Below are 3,448 nucleotides of genomic sequence, written 5' to 3'. Positions count from 1 at the left end.
CTCGGGCTAGCCCTGCGCCTCTTGGGTTCCATCCTGCCTGGCTCCAGCTACTCGAGTCTCCTCCTGATTCGCAGTACCTGTGAGTCCCTCGTCTGGCCTCCTCGCTTCTTGGGGCTGTGCCTGCATTCGCGCTAAAGACTGACTGTGCTTGCCCACTCCTCGGGCTGTGCTTATTCTAGCAATCTACCTAGTCCTGCCCTGCTCCTCAGGGCTGGATCCCAGCTTGCTCCTGTTTGTCACCTGTCCCGTTCCTCAGGTCAGCTCCTGCTTCGCCTCTGGCTACACCTCCACTCTCCGGGGTTCTATCTTCATCAGCTGCTTGGGTCAGGACCAGACTACCCCACCCCATGGGTGGTCTATGTTCCTAGCTATATCCATCACACTGCAGCTGCACCCCCTTGGGGCCGACCTTCCAGAGAACCTCCTACAGCCTACCACCATGCAGGGGTTTTATACAGGTCCTTGGGGCCTCTCCATCACTGTGCCAAGAGCTTCCCGCTGTGCCGGTATCCCGCCTCCTGATGATGCGGACCTGTGGGGCTCCTCCCCACAGGCTGTAACAACTCGCGCCTTGGGACAAGGGTCCACCAACCCACAGATCATAACACTAAAATTACATATGAGCTATTGTATTATACATCCAAGGAAGGCATGGGATAACCTACGCCGAGTGTCAGTTACAACCCTGTTGGCAAAGCATGGGGATAACCTACATGGAAGAATATCTTGCTGGGCAACCTAGATGGGCAATTTAGGTCTTTTGTTTACATTAATTTACTATGTTACTACGTCACATCTCCCATGCCACTCAGCATTGCTGCTGTAATGCTCATGCTACACCTTGGGGGGGGGGGGGGTCTTTCTCCCACTCGGGCTTGCAGCCATACTCCAGACTCTACACCTTAAGGTGTTGCCACTCTGGGGGACTGTTTTGCACCTCTCATGGTGCCTTGGTGTGTTGATGCCACTTATTGTTCTGCTTTGTCCTTATAGTGGCGCCTTGGGGTTCGTCCTGCCACCTTTTCTGCTTCGTTCCCCCTTCATGGTGCCTTATTATGTTGATGCCAGTCTTGGTGCCACTTTGCCTCTTGTGCTGCTTTCAAGGGTTCATGCCACTGTCGGTGCTCTTTTTTTTTAAGGCTTGCTGCTTCTTTGCTCCTCTGATGATGCCTTGGAGAGTTCCTGCTGCTGGTAGCCCTTTTCTCCTTTATGGTGCCTTATGCTATTCACCCACATTTGGTGCCACGTTGACATATTCTTGATGTGTTGCCATGCCTTCACCCTTTGGATGATGTCTGCACTTTTGTTTTATTAGAATTAATGAGAAAACCCCAATTTTGGAGTCCATAAGAGACTGCAGTACTTCCCCTGTGAAATTTAATGGTAAAAAAAAAATGAATGAATGAATGAATGAATATAACAAATAAATGTAATACTTTTCATTGTTTTAAACTGATGTACCAAATAGAGGTGTCCTACAAAATAAATGAATGAACTGAAATGAACATTTTTCCTGTGCACACGCAAGTGTAAATAGTTTCTCATGAAGAGTAGACATGGGGACTCTGACAATTTCTCCATGACAGGCCTATTTATAAAAAGGTTTTAAACCTTTCTTTTTTTTTGGCCTAGGGGAAAGTAATTAATAAACAGGACCATGAGAGCGCACATTTGTAAGATTCAATTTCATATTATGCTGTGCATTGTCCTTTGTCTGTGAATCTATTACACAAATTGAGGGACCCAGGGAGAGCTTTAAATAGCAACTAATAACCACAAAGAAGATGTTGAGAGTCTGTCTGACCTGAGGAATATTTGTTAAGCACAGTTTTCATGAATGTACTGAAGCAAAACCACTCAATTATAAGCAAGCCTTATCAATACCTGTCTGAATGTGCTCTGCATTCCCTGCAAGGACTGAAGTCATGTGTGTGTGATGTCATGGCTTGTCTACTGCAGGAAGGGGGGAGGACAGAATTCAAGAAGAACGTCTCTGATTTACTTACAGCGGCCACATAAATATCAGAGACATGGCACTTTCATGTGTAGGGCAACTCTGTTTTTTCCTACCCCCATCCATTTGATACAAGATGATACTTTAGGGATAGACATAAGGCCTGGACTGACAGGCACAGCAATCGAGGTCAAACACTTGTAGGGACATAAGGCCTGGACAAACAGGCACAGTAATACAGGACAGAGTCAAGCCCATGATATGAAATCGGATGGCTGAGCGCACATGTGCGCCAGATTTTAAAATCCGCGCGCGCATGTGCAGGCGGCGTGCGCAGGGGCAAATTTTTGTAAAATATGCGCGGCGACGCAATCGGGCCTTCCCCGGTTCCCTCCCAGTCTGCTCCAATTAAGGAGTAGACTGTGAGGAAACTTTCCTACCCCCACTACCTACACTTCCTCCTTCTTCCCCTCTCCTCCCCACCTTCTAAATCTAACCTACCTTTCCCTACATGTTTTATTTTATTACTTATTGCTTCTCCGGAGCAGAAACAAGTTATGCGTGCTGGCCGGCTCCCATCGCATGCTTCCCCAGAACAGCTACTAATGGCCGCAGACCCGGCCGGCCTCCATCCCGCCCCCACCCCACCCAGACCAAGTCTCCCGGCCTGCCCTTTTTCAGGGCCTGGCACTTGTGCGTGCACCGGGTTTTACACGTGTGGCCAGGCCTGTTATAAAATGTGCGCTGTGCGCGCAAGGTCCGGCCATGTGCGTAAACCCTAAGGGGGTCATTTTCAAAAGGAGTTATGCACATAAATGTAACTACTATTGTAGCAATTTTCAAACGCTATTTACTCACGTAAAGTGCATTTATGTGAGTAAATCCTATGGACAATTCAATGGCATATATTGTAGCAATTTTCAAAAACCCACTTACTCGAGTAAAGTGCATTTACTCGAATAAAGCCCAGTTTTACTCAAGTAAATGCTTTTAAAAATCAGGCCCTTAGTTTTTACGTGCATAGGTCTTTGAAAATTTGGCCTTATGTGTGCAGAACAGATACTACACTTGATCTTAGCCAAAGGATTGAGAAGCAAGAAGTGTAGGAGAGTTCATACTATGGTTATATAGTAGAGAAAGAAGAGCATGCAGGCTGTGGTACCTGAGTGATTTCCATATCAGCTTACACACATTAAAGGGCTGAATTAGCACAAGTTTGAAACTTGTGAGCAGCAGTGACAATCATCAAAAATTAGCTATTTTTCTGTGTAATATCAGCTTTCAAAAACACCTTATATGAGTAATAGATTGTTGTTGCTTAACTTTTATAATGAAAGGAGAAGCTATGAATAATGTCAAGTTTTGTGAGATAGTTTCCAGTAAAGTTTGCTGGTGTGTGGGAGACTTCAGGTCCTCTATAGTTTTCAGGTAATTGGAGAGGTTTGCTTGACTGATATGAGTCATCCTCTAATCAATGCCCAGTAATGACAAAAC

General features: G+C 46.0%; 1 pseudogene; it reads right to left on the bottom strand.

Annotated features, from left to right (window-relative positions):
* Window positions 1–2,878: 2,878 nt before the first annotated feature.
* LOC115091392 lies at window positions 2,879–3,052 on the bottom strand (annotated as a pseudogene).
* Window positions 3,053–3,448: the final 396 nt, after the last annotated feature.

Source organism: Rhinatrema bivittatum, chromosome 4, assembly GCF_901001135.1.
Source record: "Rhinatrema bivittatum chromosome 4, aRhiBiv1.1, whole genome shotgun sequence".
Lineage (NCBI taxonomy): Eukaryota > Metazoa > Chordata > Amphibia > Gymnophiona > Rhinatrematidae > Rhinatrema > Rhinatrema bivittatum.
Note: the sequence above shows the minus strand (reverse complement) of the source record. Positions and strands in the feature narration are given on the sequence as shown.